At 42.7% G+C, this 16,637-nt stretch overlaps 1 long non-coding RNA gene across 1 annotated transcript; it reads right to left on the reverse strand.

The window, feature by feature from the left end:
- Positions 1-551: 551 nt before the first annotated feature.
- On the reverse strand, positions 552-15,495 carry LOC119952821. Its single transcript, XR_005457893.1, has 3 exons — positions 15,339-15,495; positions 2,622-2,790; positions 552-860 (listed from the first exon to the last, which is right to left on the reverse strand). It is a non-coding gene; the product is annotated as an uncharacterized LOC119952821 (long non-coding RNA).
- Between the last annotated feature and the right edge of the window lie 1,142 nt (positions 15,496-16,637).

The raw sequence follows: 16,637 nt of genomic DNA on the forward strand, positions 1-16,637 counted from the left end.
CTAATTTGAGTCTTCTATGGAACTGAAGAATTCCTACCCCGACTTTCATTTCTACCCCCACTTCAGTTCTGAAGAAGAGCCAGGTGAACTCAAAACGTTAATAATAATTGCTTATTGTCACAAGTAGGCTTCGATTAAGTTACTGTGAAAAGCTCCTAGTCGCCATATTCCGACATCTGTTTGGGGAGGCCAGTACAGGAATTGAACCTGTGCTATTGCTTGTTCAGCATTACAAGCCAGCAATTTAGCCCCTTTATTTTTAACCCAAAACGCAGTGCGACAAGTTAAATTGAAATAGCACCCTTGACGTAATGAATATATTAACTATGTTTTTCTCTTCGCAGATGCTGCAAGACTTGCTGAGTTTATCCAGGATTTTCTGTTTCTGTCAATATTTAAAATCAGGCAGGGCTTTGTATTTATGAAAAGGTGGAAAAGAAACTTGCATTGAAATCTAAATGGGTTGCTGGAAATGGGAGATAAAGAAACAAAAAATGCTGGAAATGCTCGGCAGGTAGGGTTGCCAACTGTGAATAAATGTATTCCTGAAGATTCCATCACATCAATTCCCCCCCTCCACCACCATCCATTAGTCGGCGAACACATCCATCCTTGTGATGGACTGCCTTCCTGCGCCAATTGATAAGGAAAGAGACTCATAACCCACCATGGTTTCTTTTTAAATGTGATACGAGAAATGTAGAAACAATTTTTTCTTTTTAAAGACCATCTTTTTTCATGTCCCGATGAATTTTCTCCTTGGCGGCACACATGTGCGTCCTGGAGATTGAACGGCAACTGCTGGAGACCCCAGGCCAAGCCTGGAGGTTTGGCAATGCTATTAGCAAGTCAGGCAGCATCTGTGGAGAGAAACAGAGTTAGCTTTTCAGGTCGAGATGACCTTACATCAGAACGATCATTACAGATGTTTCTCTCACGACATCAGGATGTCCCAAAATGCAGTGCAACAAGTTATATTTATATAGCACCCTTAACATAATGGAACATCCCAAGGCACTTCATGGGAACATTATAAAACAAAGTATAACACTGAGCCACATAAGAAAATGTTAGGTCAGATAACCAAAAGCCTATCAAAATAGTAGGGTTTAAAGAGTGTATCACAGAAAGAAAGTAAAGTAGAGCGGCAGAGAGGTGTGGAGAGGATATTCCAAAGCTTAGAGCCTAGGCAATAAAGACTTTATAGCGGTATTCGCCATTTTGATGCAGGAAACAGCAGCCAATTTGTGCACAGCAAGCTCCCTTTAACCGCACTCCAATACTGACTTTAGACAGAGTGGGCATGTGAAAATGTGATGACACGCCTACAAAGGAGGTCATGTGATGGGAGAGCGGGAGTTGTCCGCAGGAGCGTGGGCAGGTCACAAGTGCTGAAATAATCTGATTTAATCCTGACTCTTGATTGGGGGATAATGTTGGTTAGGTCCAGACGTCAGGGAGAACTCCCCTTCTCTCCTTTGAATAGTGCCATGGGATTTATTTTTTGTTTAATGTCCTGCTGAGAGAGGAGACAGAGCCTGGATTTAATTCACATCCAAAAGATGGCATTGGGCTGGTAGTTTCAGCCTAGGTCATGCATTCAAATCCCTGGAGTACGATTTGATCCCACAGAAGTAAATGGAAACCAAACAAACAAACTAATTTTGAAAGTAATCAGAATAATTTACATTTATACAGAATAGTCATTTTCAAAGTCAGAGTCGTGACCCGCGGGTGGGTGGAGGGTGAATATTGGGAGGGTCACGGGGCCATCGGTCAAGACATTTCCAATTGTGGGAAGAAGCGTCCAACTGTCGTGACCGGCTTTTAAAAATGCCGGCTGCAACCAGCTTTCAGAATGCCGGCCGTCCCGTGCATGCGTGCCCCCTAAGCAGTGCACAGGCCTGGAGCCCAGCCGGGCAGAACAGAATGCCGAGCCAGGAGCAGATTCTTTTTTTAAAAAATCAATGGAGTCTCACTCCAGAAGCAGGTCAAGGTACACTGACATCACGTGCTCTGGGCACGAGAGAGATTCCTCCATTTATAGCTGCCGGTGCTGCTGGTGTGAATGAAGAGGAAGCTGAAAATAGGAACAAGGCAGCATAAAGATGATTTCTTCAGGTATGGGTTTAATAACTGTGCAAATGCAAATCAGGATGCAAAGCTCATGTGTGTTATAGGCAGGGAAGTACTGGCAAATGATAGGTTGAAACCCTCAAAACACGGGCAGCACGGTGGCGCAGTGGTTAGCATTGCTGCCTCACGGCGCCGAGGTCCCAGGTTCGATCCCGGCTCTGGGTCACTGTCCGTGTGGAGTTTGCACATTCGCCCCCTGTCTGCATGGGTTTCGCCCCCACAACCCAAAAGATGTGCAGACTGGGTGGATTGGCCATGCTAAATTGGCCCTTAATTGGAAAAAATGAATTGGATACTCTAAATTTATATTTTAAAAACCCTCAAAACTTCTAAGGCACTTGAAGGTTCAATACATGTTTGAGGGCAAACCTCTTGATTTTTTTCAACAGATGCAGTGAGATATTAAATCATCAGCTGACGTCGTTAGCAGAAATGTAACATTGAATATCAAAGCAAGTGAGATTGTGAAGACCAAGCAGGCTCACCTGTCATATTAAAGGTACGCAAAAATAGTAGGTCGGCTGGCGTGGGTCGCAAAGGTCAGACGGCGTGGGTCATGAAGGTTGCCGGCGTGGGTTGCAGCGTGGTTGGCGTCGGTCACAACGGTCGGCCAGTGAGGGTCCCGAAGGATAGTCGGTTGGTATAAATGGGTCCCTGACAAAAAGGTTTGAAATACTCTGACTTAGAATACTATATATTGCTAGCATGTACTAGATGCTGTGGTATGAAGAGACAAGAGTTCAGCTCCTTTTTCACCAACACACCTTTAATGGTTCAAACTCACTCTGCACAGAACTCTACAGATCATCACAAGCTCCAGAGTCCACCTGAAGCCCCTTTACATATCAGTGTCAATCATTGAACACTTAACATAAATGAGACAATCATTGAACACTTAACATAAATGAGACAACTAATTGCAATGTCTCTTAACCCATTACTTAACAGTCTCCCCTTCCTTGGAGAAAAAAAACCGATTAGGTAAAAACAAAATTTCAAGAAACTAACATTTCAAGAAACTAAAACACACACCTGATTCCCCCTTTTTTTTAGGTAGAAGAAAAAAAAAACATTCACAGAAACAGGCGCCCTTCGTTCACGATATCTAAAAGTTTCTGTGAACTAGCCCCTCTTTTCGTGAAACAGTCTGGCAGTTGATAGCTACTGTCAACCCATTTAATTTTTGTTATTTCCCCTCTGTCCAACAGATGCTTTAAACTTGCCATGTCTATCCGTAACCTCTTTTCATTGACACTTTTTGTAGAGTGCACATTTTCCCACAGAGATTTATTGTCAATGTGACAGTCAATAGGTATATTACCTAAATCCTCTAATCCCAAGATTTCTGTCAATATCTGACTTATATAAAAGGCCATATCCATCGCTTCCACTAAGCTTAATGTCTCAGCAGCCAAAGTGCTTTTGACCACTCTCCTTATTTTCTTTGTTTCCCCACACAAGAGGGCAACATTTACCATTGTTCCCCAAAAGAAAAATTATAAAATCTCCTGCGCTTGAAACTCCATCACATAAATTTACATAGGACGCATCACTATAAACTATGAGTTTCAAATGCCTAGGATCACCTAAAACAGGGAACTTCAAAACACACTGCTGCATTTTTAGTTTGGCCAACACTTTATTTGCTCTTATTATGTCTTCCACTTTGGGATCATTCACCTTTGTACTCAACTCTAAGACATCAAAACTCACGTCCGGTCTAGTCTGTCTTCCTAACCAGTTCAGTTGCCCAATTAACTTCGCAGTTGCTCTTTTTCTATCTTCGAAACCATTGCGTCTTTTTGTGAAACCCGGCCACGACTAATTGCTATTGGACTGATGCTTTCCAAGTAAGATTGCTGACGTAAAGTTGCCCCTAACTGAGTCTGTCCGATTTCCAAACCAATATATTTAAATGCACCGGAAGCCTGACTTCCAACCTTGAATTCTTTCCTCAAACCAGAGATTACAATAGCTTCAAAATCACTAGTCCCATCCCACAAAAAATCATCGACATGCATCATGAAGATGCCAGCAAGATTTCCTTTATAGTGCCAGTAAAACATTGCAGGACCTGCTTTCAACTGGCAACAGCCTAACTTTAACAAGACTGACCTCACCGAAAAGTACCACACTCTAGATGCATCATTTAATCCATATACACATTTGTTCAACTTCCAGAGTACTCCTTCTGTGTTAGCTGCTTCTTTAGGAGGATGGAGAAAAATGTCTCTCTGGAGCTGATGCCCCTGCAAAAAGGCAGCTTTCATATCTATAGATTTGCAGTCCCATGCCTTTGTGGCTAATAGAGCAAAGAAGATCTTTAAAATAACCTTTCCTGCTGTAGGTGAATCTACCCTTAAGTCCTGATCGTCTAAGTTTTCTTCAAATCCCCTTGCCACAAGCCTAGCCTTTGCCTTTTAAAATTTCCATCTGGAAGAACCTTTTCTGTACAAATCCATCTGTGGGATAGAGCTTTTTGTCCCCTATCCGGTACTTCCGTGTATACCCCAAATTCACTCCAACTATGCAATTCTTGCTGTTTAGCATCTTTGATAACTTTTTCATCTAATTTATTTGAAGCCACCAAAATCTCACATGTATGCGGGCTTCTACTTCTATTAGTATTCGTAGTCTTACTCCTGTTCTGAGATCTTGATAAACTACATCCCCTTTCCTGCCTGGTATCTCGTTCTGTACTGCTACTGCTTGATCTTTCTCTTCTGTAGCGGGATGTCCTTTCAATAGTTCTCGACCTTTTTCTGCGAACCTGTTCACTATCCGATGTACTATCTGAACTGGCACTGCGTTTTTGTGCCCTTCATTTTTGAACTTCGTTTTCCCAATCCATTGTCTTAACTTCCTCCCCTGAATGCTGTACATTCAACCAATGTTTATACTTTCCAGTGGCCTTCCCTGCTCTATTAATAACAGTTGCATCCTTCCATTGACTAGACCCTTCAGGCAAGTATGTGACTTTTGTACCAACCTTTGGCAGTTGCCCTTTCGGAAAAATGGCCTGATCTAATTTATCAGAAGTGTCGTGTTCCTCTACAGAAACCCTGTCTATATCAGTTAACTGGTCCTCATAGTTCTGTAACACATGCATACCAGATGACTCTGGTTCCTCGTCTTGTCTGTCTGCTCCGTCTAAATTTGAAAATTTGTAATCGGTAGCCATTATCCTTGATGAATGTACCCTAACAGTTTGATTACCATGTTGCAAAATAAATGTTTTGCCATCTATGCCTATGATCTTCCCTAGGCCTTTCCATTCATTAGAATTGTCTCTCTTATAGTATACCATTTCTCCTTGTTGAAAAACGGCATCTGATGGCCGTACATTATGTCTTAAAGCTCTGCGAATTCTTTCAGAGACTTCGGCTTCCAAAAAAGCTTTTCTACTGCAATGTAACGCGTTTAAATGTTCAGCAAAACCTGAGCTAATTGTAGTCCCTTCCCAAGCTGGAGGCTGGTCATCCAAAATGGAGGGAATTTTAGGATTTCTACCAAACACTATAGCCCCCAACCATCTGCAATTAATTCTTTGCATGTACCGCCCATGCTAAAGCTGAATTTAGCGTGCAGTTTGGTCGATCTCCCAAAAGTTTCCGAAGCATGTCATTGATAACAGCATGATTTCTTTCGCAGACACCATTACTAAACGGGCTTTCGGCAGCCGTGTTCATAACTCTGATATTCATGTTTTCACACATATCCCTAAACTCATCATTAGCAAATTTTCCCCCATTGTCCGTAAAGAATTTTGCTGGTGGACCCATTCCTGTCCCGATCCATTTTTCCACAATTTTGTCCAAAATTACTCTCTTTTCTTTACTTCGTACAATCGTTGATTGACTAAATCTGGTAGCTAAATCTACAAAATGCAAAATAAATATATTATTTGCTTTATACCAGATATGAAGGTCCATGGCCACAATGTCATTAAAATCCCTGGCCAAAGGCAGGGTTACTATCGGTCGTGCTGGTGTCCTTCTGTACTTCCTGCAAACTTCACAGCGATCACTAACCTGTTCTATCAGCTTAGAATAGTCATCATCCCTTACCCCTGCATCCTTTAATAAATTTTTTCAGCCTCCGAGGAGACGGATGTGCAAATTGCCTATGCAGTTTTACTACAATAAGCATTTTACCTGCTAAAGTCGCATTATCAACTGTCATTAATACATCATTAACCACTCTACTTGAAATATTATTTGTCAATAATGGAATACAATAATGTCCCGAATGTGTAAATTGTAAGTCCACCGTCTTTCCAAAAACTGTTGCCTTATCCTGTTCCATATCCAGCTTCATGTGTGCTTTCTTCATCGACGGTCTGCTCAGAAGCAAAGGTATCTCACTTGATACAACATCCGTGCTAATAAAATGATTCACTCCAGCAATATTGCAAGGGATCACCACTCTGTTCAGCGACTTCAGAGTATTATCATCACCAAACCTGAAACTTGTGGAACTTTTAAATTCCTTAACCTTGTTACGATTTTCAGCATTCAATGAGTCCAGATGACATTTTAACCAATCAATCCCACACACAGTAGATGTGCAGCCACTGTCCAATACAGCACAGTTAAAAGATTCTGCAACCAACACCCTCATTACCGGCGTAAAACAGCTTGTTAATAGGACAATGCCTTCTTTCTGGTCACTATCTTTTTCCTCTTCTGACTCTTCGTGTCATGTGTCGCTTCAAATACTCTATCATAACGAGTTGAACAGTTGAAAGCATAATGGTATTAAGAGTCACATCGAAAACATCGATTTATCATGCCCTGTGCATTTCTGGGGTTCATCCTCCTATTGTAGGTTCTAACTGGGTTTCTGTCTTCATAATTTCCTTGTCTCGGTCTTCTTTTATAGTCTTGAGGCCTGTTCATAGCCATACGATTTTGCCATCCTGTTAGTAGTGTATCTTCCATATTCTGCCTTATAGCAGGCTGACCTATTTGTGTCATCAGAGCCATTGGAATTGAATGTTTCCCCAAAATTTTTTAAAAAGCTGTTGTCATCTGTTCGAATAAGGTATCGTTATCCGTAAACTGAACTCCTGTCAAAACCAGGAGCCTATCCATGTTGCTCACTCTAGCACAGTCAAGTAATTTAAAGGCCAACACAGACTGTGGAAATTCCAGCCTGTGTTTCTGCAACCTTTTATATAGTCTGCCAAATTCCATTATATAGTCTTCCATAGATAAATCCTCCATTTTCTGGAACTTATCAAAATCCGACCATGCTTCATATGCACTTAACAAGTCATCTTTCTTATAAATCTTGTCCATATAAAGTAATAAAGTCGCCAGACCTTTTTCTGAGTCTAACTCTTCCTACTCCAGCTCAGAAAGCACTATGTTTTGGATTTTACTGCCATATGGTAAAGAAAGAGCCAATGCCATACCTTGTTTTCTCTTTCCTAAAGCAGTCACCTTAGTCCAGATAACTACCGCACTTCTCCATTGGTCGCATGATTCCCTTTCAGAAAATAGGGGAGGATAATCATAACCAGCCATCTTTGTCCTGGGTTCAACCATGTTTCCCTTTTTTTTCCACTCCTTGGTTTGATCTGGAAAAATTGTATCTTTCAAGCCTTCACATTTACACAGCAACCATCCTCTGCTACCATTGTTAGCATGTACTAGATGCTGTGGTATGAAGTGACAAGAGTTCAGCTCCTTTTTCACCAACACGCCTTTAATGGTTCAAACTCACTCTACACAGAACTCTACAGATCATCACAAGCTCCAGAGTCCACCTGAAGCCCCTTTACATATCAGTGTCAATCATTGAACACTTAACATAAATGAGACAATCATTGAACACTTAACATAAATGAGACAACTAATTGCAATGTCTCTTAACCCATTACTTAACATATATAAGGATACAGTAAAGACAAGGGACCAGAGAGAGGATAGGAGGGGACAATTTTTTGAGGTAGAGTGGTTAGTATCTGGAATGTGCATTTTTTTGGGGGGGGGGGCAGCACGGTGGCACAGTGGTTAGCACTGCTGCCTCACAACGCCTTGGTCCCAGGTTTGATCCTGGCTCTGTGTCACTATCTGTGTGGAGTTTGCACATTCTCCTCGAGTTCGCGTGGGTTTCGCCCCCAGGGCCCAAAGATGTGCAGGGTAGGTGGATTAGCCATGCTGAATTGCCCCTTAATTGCAAAAAATGAATTGGGTAATCTAAATTTATTTTTAAAAAGGAAGATATTTATGTGCAGATATTTATCTCTCAATTTACATCACTAAAACAAATTACCTGCTCATGTTTTCTCATTGCTGTTTTCAGGACCTTAATGTGCTCAAATTCTGTCCATGTTTCACTTTGTAACAACAATTACTGTGCCTAATTGTCTGTGAAGAACTTTGGAAAGTCCTGAAGACATGAAAGATACTATATAAATGCAAATTCTTCATTTCTTCTTGGAAGTGGAAATGAGCAGCAAGTGCCCCTTGACATTTTTTTCGAATTGGCAATGCTCTCCCTTCCATCATACTGTTCCAAATTCTTAAAGTACCACTGCTGGCTTCCCTTACATAATCTTTGTACTTGGCTCAAACCTCAGGAGCTCAGTTACTGGATTTTGCACATCCAACAGTCATTAATTCTGTAAAGCATTCCCATTTTACATTTTAAATCTTTTTCTTTCATTGAAGTTGAAGTTAGATTTATTTATTTTTTAAATTCACAAGTTCAAAAAATTATTTTTAAAAATAAATTTAGGGTACCCAATTATATTTTTCCAATTAAGGGGCAATTTAGCATGACCAATTCACCTACTCTGCACATCTTTGTGTTGTGGGGATGAAACACACACAGACACAGGGAGAATGTGCAAACTCCACACAGACAGTGACCCAGGGCCGGGATCGAACCTGGGACCTCAGCCAACCACTGCGCAACCGTGCCGCCCTAAGTTCAAAATATTCTGATGAAGTGTAGATTTATTAACAGACCAGGCGCTCAAAGTGTGAATGAAAACTTGATGAGTTAGTGTGTAGAGTGTCATAGCTCAGAATCTAATTCAAACCAAGATTATGGCAATTGATTGACTCAGGCTAGGATGGCTCTAATTGATTTTGAGAATAACAGGAAAAGTTTTTTTCTTGACCCACATCCCAAAGGGAAGGGAGAGATAGACATATTTATGAAATATCTTTTGGCTTCTGGCCATATATAAATGACTTGGATACTGGAATAAAGCACAGAGTAAAATTTAAAAACTTGCTGATGATACCAAACATTGAAGAGTGACAAACAGTCAGGATGATAGAAATCAACAGCAACAGCAAATAGACAGACCAGCAGAATGGGAATATAAGTGACAAATGGAATTTAATACAGACAAGTATTTTGCCAGATGGGATGGGGACGGGCAATAGGAACTTAATAGCGCCATTCTGAAGAATGGGAAAGGACAGAGAGATCTGAGATGTGTGCTTAGACCATTGAAGGTGGCCAGATATTGAGACAGTGGCTCGCAAAGAAATAGGGGATCTTGAGTTTCATAGATGAAGTACTGAGTACAAAAGTAGGGAGGCTATGCTGAGTCTTTGTAAAGCTCTGGTTTGGCCACAATTAGTGTATTGTGTCCTGTTCTAATAATAATCTTTATTAGTGTCACAAGTAGGCTTACATTAACACTGCAATGAAGTTACTGTGAAAATCCTTTAATCGCCACACTCTGGTGCCTGTTCGGGTACACTGGGGGAGAATTCAGAATGTCCAATTCACCTAACAAGCACGTCTTTCGGGACTTGTGGCAGGAAACCAGAGGAAACACAAGCAGACAAGGGGAGAATGTGCAGACTCCACACAGACAGTAACCCAAGCTGGGAATCGAACCCGGGTCCCTGGCTCTGTGAAACAACAGCGCCAACCACTTTGCTACCGTGCCGCCCATATGGTCACCATCCCTTGAGAAAACTGAGTGGGTCCTTAAGAGGTTGCCGATGCTATTTACTGGAATGGTAGACCCCTCTCAAGAATTATCTTCCTTACTCGCGGGGTCTTGCCCACCCAAACGAAGCCAGTGATCACTTTGTTGACCCGTTTGAAAAAGGACCGTGGAATAAAGATGGGGAGACACTGTACTACAAACAGGAATCTCAGGAGGATCGTCATCTTCACTGCCTGCACCCTCCCAGCCAGTGACAACGGAAACGTGTCCCATCTCCGAAAATCGTCCTTCATTAGGTCTACTAGTCAGGCCAGATTTAATTGATGCAGCCGGTCCCATTCCCGCGCCTCGGTACCGAAAGCTTCCCCCTACTAATCTAAACGGCAGCTCCCCAATCGCCTCTCCTGTCCCCTCGCCTGGACCGCAAACATCTCACTTTTCCCCATTTTAATTTATACCCCGAAAACCGGCCAAATTCCCCTAGAATCCCCAAGATTTCTTCCATCCCCTCTATTGGGTCCTATACATACAGAAGCAGATCGTCTGCATAGAGCGAGACTCTGTGCCCCCCCCCCCCCCCACCCCCCCCCCCCCCCCCAACCCCACCCAGCCCCTTCCAGCTCCTTGAGGCTCTCAGAGCAATTGCCAACTATATAGCTAGTGCGAACAAAGGCGGGGAGAGGGGGCATCCCTGTCTCGTCTCCCGGTGCAGTCTAAAATAGTCCGATGTTGTCCTATTCATCCGTATGCTTGCCACAGGAGCCTGACACAGCAATAAAGGCCCGCCCAAATCCGAACCGTCCCACAGATAATCCCATTCTACCTGATCAAAAGCCTTTTCTGCATCCATTGCGATCACTTCATCCACCTCCCTACCTTCTGGGGGCATCATGATCACGTTTAACAAACCTTGGCCACCAACTGCCTACCCTTAACAAACCCCATCTGGTCCTCCCCAATAACATCCGGAACACAATCCTCAATCCTGGTGGACAACATTTTGGCCAGCAATTTGGCATCCACATTCAACAGGGATATCGGCCTGTGGGACCCACACAGCTCCGGGGTCTTGTCCCGCTTCAGAATCAGCAAAATCGTGGCCTGTGACATGGTCGGGGACAGCACCCCTCTTTCCCTTGCGTTATTGAACATCCTCATCAACACCGGCCCCTATATCCCAGAGAAAATTTTATAAAACACCACTGTGTACCCGTCCGGCCATGGGGCTTTACCTGCCTGCATGGCCTTCAGACCCTCCACTATCTCTTCCAACCCGATCAGGGCCCCCAGGCCTTCTACCAGCTCCCCGTCCACCTTTGGGAAATTCAGCCCCTCCAAGAAGTGCCTCATCCCCTCCGGCCCCGGAGGGGGTTCTGACCTGTACAGCCTACTGTAGGCTAAACGCCTTATTCATTCCTGCTGAATCTCCATCTCCATCATTTACTTTCCCTATCTCCCTGGCTGCCTCCCTCTTTCTAAGCTGCTGTGCAAGCATTCTGCTGGTCACTGTCGGAGTTGACCTCTCATCATGCCCCTGCTTCATTACTAACAAGGCCTCATGCTTGGCCTCAACTCCTCTAACCCAAGACATTTTCAATGTGTTCTCTCGACCCACTGTGTGATTTGCAGCTTTCTGGGGTGTGTACCAGATGGTTTTCCTTTAAATGCACCATGGCTCACTGAATCCAGTTTTCAAGGGTGCATCTGACACAGTTTACAACACAGGTGCTCGCTCTCCAGTTCTAAAACACTAAGTCTCAGCCTTCCTATCAACCCTGGATGTACTCCCTGCTGGGCTGTCTTTAAATGTGTTACTTTTGAATAACTCTTCTGCAGTTCAATCAACCTCTTTGAATTGAATACATCTGCCTCATTCTCTGTGTCTGTCTCATTGTCGTCATTCAGCTGACTAAAATTGGTATCGGATTACCTGATCTCCCTGGGCTGGCAACTCCTCCCTCTTTTGGCTTAGTTTATGAGCCTCTGCTTGCACCACCATGCAATCCAGAAATCTCCAGGGGGGCAGGGGTGGGGGGTCTGTTTTTAATTTCTCTGTGGTAGGTTTCTTTATTGGCTGTTTGACCACAGTGGGCATCACTACCATCTGGAGTCCTGCGAAATCATTCCCTGGAATGAATTGAACGCCTGCAATGGGCAAGGTTTCTACCACATCCACTGCTACCTCCCCTATCTTCAAGCTACTTTGTCAGCTTATTTTTACTAAAGGAAGGCGGCACGATAGCGCAGTGGTTAGCACTGCTGCCTCACGGCGCCGCAGACCCCAGTCTGATCTTAGCCCCATGTCACTGCCTGTGTGGAGTTTGCACATTCTCCCCGTGTCTGCGTGGGTCTCACCCCCACAACCTAAAGATGTGCAGCATTGGTGGGTTGGCCACGCTAAATTGCCTCTTAATTTTAAAATAAATTTCAGGCAGCACAGTAAGACAGTGGTTATCACCTCCAGGGTCCCAGGTTCGATTCCCGGCTTGGGTCAGTGTCTGTGCGGAGTCTGCACGTTCTTCCCGTGTCTGCATGTGTTTCCTCCGGGTGCTCTGGTTTCCTCCCACAGTCCAAAGATGTGTAGGTTAGGTGGGTTGGCTGTGCTAAATTGTCCCTTAGTGTCCAAAAGGAAATGGTTAGGTGGGGTTACTGGGTTGCGAGGATAGGGTGGAGGTGTGGGCTTAAGTAGGGTGCTCTTTCCAAGGGTCGGTGCAGACTCCATGGCCTCCTGCTGCACTATAAAATCTCTGATTCGATACATTTTCACTAAAAGAAGTTATTTCCTTTCTCCGAGAATGCTGCATTGTTTCTTATAATATCCCTTCTGGAGAACTAATGCCTTTGTCCCACAACATTATGGATTGACTCATGCCTGTATCTCATAACATTTTAATATCTTTTCCCCTTTGATCCTATCCACATGGAACTATTGTACCCCGGCACACAAATTTGTTTAACATGTCCAGCACCTGCTGGTCACTCTTCTCCGGTGCACACATGTTTCTTCCTATTGTCTGTTCCTTCACTCAACCCCACCTGCCTCTCCTGTTCTCCAGCCTCTAATTTTATATTTCCAGTTTGAAGATTCATAACACCTTGTGGCTGACTGTTTAATCTCCAGCATAGTGAAATGATTTGGTGTAGTCCAATTTATTACAATGAATACATCTGACCTTTTCATATCTCTCACCCCTTCAACAGGCTCCGTTGTATTCTGAGGTGAGACCTCCTTTGAGTTTCCGACCACTCCTTCTCTGGCTGACCTGTCCTCTCTTGCACCTTCCCACATTCTAACATTCTCTGATTTGAAATTGGGTCCAAAGAAGGGCTTTGGCCTATGAAACAGCTCATAGTTGTCTGTAAGCTCCATGTCTTGTCTGGCAGTTCTAACTTTCTGCTCCTCAACACGAGTCCTAATCATGGTAGGTAATGAATGTTTAAATTCCTCCAACAGAATTATCTCTCTAAGACCTTCATAGGTTTCTCCTATTTTCAAGCCCCTTACCCACCTATCAAAATGACTTTGCTTAACCCTATCGAATTCACCATAAATCTGTTCAGTCTGTTTTCTTATCACTCTAATTTTCCGCCTGTACACCTCTGCTACTTGCTCATATGCCCTAATATAGCTTTCTTCACTATCTCATAGTCTCTAGACGTTTTCTCAGATAAAGGCGCATAGATTTCACTAGCCCCATTCCACAAGATTAGCCTGTAAGAGTAGGGCCCAACAATCTTGTGGCAATCTCAACGGTTTAGCAATTTTCTCAAAAGCACAAAAAATGTTTTGGCATCTCTCTCGGCAAATTTCAGTGGGGCTCGTATATATCGGAACATCTCCCCACTAGGTTCCCGTTAGAACCACTTTCCTCTGCCATCTACTCTAACCTTTTGGTCGCTGCTGCCTTTTAAACTCCCTCACTTCTCGTTCCCGTTGAAACGCTCTCTTTTTTTCTCTCGAAATTTTGGGTCGGCCTAGCCCTCATATATTTAAATATATTGCTCAGCTTTCAATTATTTCAGGTTTCTTAGCTCCTGTACATAAGACTATGTAGGGAGTCTGATTTTCACTTCTAATAAGAATCGATAGTCCAGTTGGTGAGAGGTGTCAAAAATGTGACTTTATTATTGTTAATTACTCACTGGTTCACTTGAATAAGAACTGAATAAAAACTTAGAAATGAAATATCAATCAATACATAAAAAAGTTAAGCCCATGGCAAAAAGCATAAGCACAAAAATAAATCACTTTAAACGCAAACAGATAGATGATTCAAAAATTTAGGAATTCAGGAACAAAGACCTTGACCACGAGGTCCTACTTTTAAGGCAATTCTTTTCTCTGGTTTAACATCTCATTTACTTTCATGGCTTCTAATTCTTTGCTGAGACCTTCTAGTTTGTTCAAATGAATGTCTGTTACTCAGAGGATGATTTGTTCATGAAGTATTGGAAATTACTCAAGATTGACTGGTGCCTATCAAAACTAGCTTAGCGTCTATGGGCACAGTCTGAAGAAAAGTACTGCATATGTTTTCCCACATTTTGCTATGTCCCAAAGCTTGGCAGAGACTTTAAGAATTGATTAGTTGATTAGATGGAGAACAATACATTCTCAGTGCTGAATACACTGGAATGCAATGGTTAATTCATTATATGAGACATTGACTGAGTTCCCACAGCCAAGGCACTTTTAATGCTTAGCACTCTTTTAGCTATATGCTGCTCTTGCTCATGTATTTGCTTTGTTTAGCCCTTGTTCCCCACTGTAACCAATCACTATTTGTCGATGTACTACTTGTCAATGTACTCTGTTAATTGTTTTTGTCTATTATGTACATACTGTGTACGTTCCCTTGGTCGCAGAAAAAGTACATCTCACTGTACATCGGTACATATGACAATAAATCAATGAATCATAGTGTCAAATCAAGGAATCAATAAATGAATCAATAAATGAATCATCGTGTCTGAAGATCAGACTCTGGCTCATCAACTCTGAGCCAAAGCTGCAGACCCTTGCTACAAATGCATGGATCACACAGTTCTCCAGCAGCTCCCACGTGCAACAGCTGCAACACACCACCTGTCCCATCACCTTCACTGTTTCTTTAATTAACTAATTTTGTTTAAAAGTATCAATCAATGATTATCTGTAGTGATATCAAGTGATTGAACTCATTAAACTGTAAATTTAATGCAATACTTAAATCTCCCCTGTACCAATTTAAACTACTGCCCTTTTTAGAGAAACAACATTTAAAACTTACCAGCCACTCACCTATTTTTTCACCTAAATAATTCTTCTGGGCTTCATGCCTTCTGTCAGCTGCTGGTCACCGGCTCCTCTCTCAGTCCATTCCAGCCAGAAAAGCACTTGTTTCCTAACTCACCAAATTCCCAAGCTCACATTCTGTGTCAAGCTGCAATCAGCGACTGCTATCTTCATGCATGCTTACTCTTTGTGCTGAGCAAGGTCAGCTGTATTTATAATAGCTGAAATCCTACAGAGATGAGTCAATACAGCTGTCAAGAGAAACAGCTCTAACTGGTTACCTCATCAACTGTAGCTGCACCTCCTGTTGGGAGCATGATTATCCCTGACTAAGACTGAAAGAAACGTAACTTTAACAGTAAAGTGTCGTTAAATGCCAAAGGCAAACACGCCTGAACTTCAGAAAGAGATGAACAATTATCCCCTAAAATTGCCTCACTCAGCAAATTTTCAAACTCAAACTGTGCCTGGAGTTGCACTCAATGCTGCAATCTGTTATTGTGAGAGGAATTGATTACAAAAGTAGGGAGGTGATGCTTAAGTTGCACAGGGCGTTGGTGAGACCACATCTGGAGTATTGTGCACAGTACTGGTCCCCTTATTTAAAGAGAGATGGAAATGCGGTAGAAGCAGTTCCGAGAAGGTTTCTGGACTAATACCAGGAATGGGTGGGTTGTCTTTTGAGAAAAGGTCGGAGAGGTTAGGTTTGTAGCCACTGGAGCTTAGAAAAGTAACAGGCCACTTGATAGAAACATTTAAGATTCTGAGGGCTATCAACAAGGTGGATGTGGAGAGGATGTTTCCTTTTGTGGGTTTCGTCGTGTAGGAGATTGTAGAACTAGGGGTCACTGTTTAAAAATGAGGAGTCACTCATTTTTAAGGCAGTGTTGAGGAGAAACCTTTTCTCTCAGAGGATCGTACGTCTCTGGAACTCTCTTCCTCAACAAGCAGTGGAAGTCTTTGAATATTTTTAAGGCAAAGCTAGAGTGATTAACTAGGGGGCTGGCAGAATGTGGGGTTGAGGTTACAATCAGATCAGCCATAATCCTATTGAGGTGTCGAGTGGCCTACTCCCACTCCGAATTCTTATGTTCATTTCTTAACTGCGTTCACTTACTCACTGTGGGCAAACAAGCATTTCTAAAGTTTCTTTACAACTTCCTTGCTTTCCCAGTCTTAGCGTGTACCCAGGATCCCATATATTGTTTTTGTGCATATTGGCACAAGTAGGTTTCAATGAAGTTACCGTGAAAAACCGCTTTCTCAATCTATCCTGCCATCTTTAATTTAAAATTTAAAAAAAAA

Source organism: Scyliorhinus canicula, chromosome 18 (genome assembly GCF_902713615.1).
Source record: "Scyliorhinus canicula chromosome 18, sScyCan1.1, whole genome shotgun sequence".
In the NCBI taxonomy this organism is placed as follows: Eukaryota; Metazoa; Chordata; class Chondrichthyes; order Carcharhiniformes; family Scyliorhinidae; genus Scyliorhinus; species Scyliorhinus canicula.